Raw genomic sequence first — 223 nt, 5'->3', positions numbered from 1 at the left:
AACACTTTATAATAACATATCTACATAATATGTATATAAACTGACCCTCTGGGCAATTTAATCCATTACTAACGTTGAAAATAATAACAAAATGTATGTCAATCAATAATTTTATAATAATGTCCTTGATTTCAAGTTATGTTAGAAAATAATAATTTTGCACAACTTTTAGTTGTAATGTTTTGTAATATATCTAATTCTATCCTGTCATACCTGAAAAATA

Source organism: Mytilus trossulus, chromosome 10 (assembly GCF_036588685.1).
Source record: "Mytilus trossulus isolate FHL-02 chromosome 10, PNRI_Mtr1.1.1.hap1, whole genome shotgun sequence".
Taxonomy (NCBI): Eukaryota; Metazoa; Mollusca; class Bivalvia; order Mytilida; family Mytilidae; genus Mytilus; species Mytilus trossulus.
The sequence above is the reverse complement of the archived record's forward strand: the minus strand, read 5'-3'. Positions refer to the sequence as shown.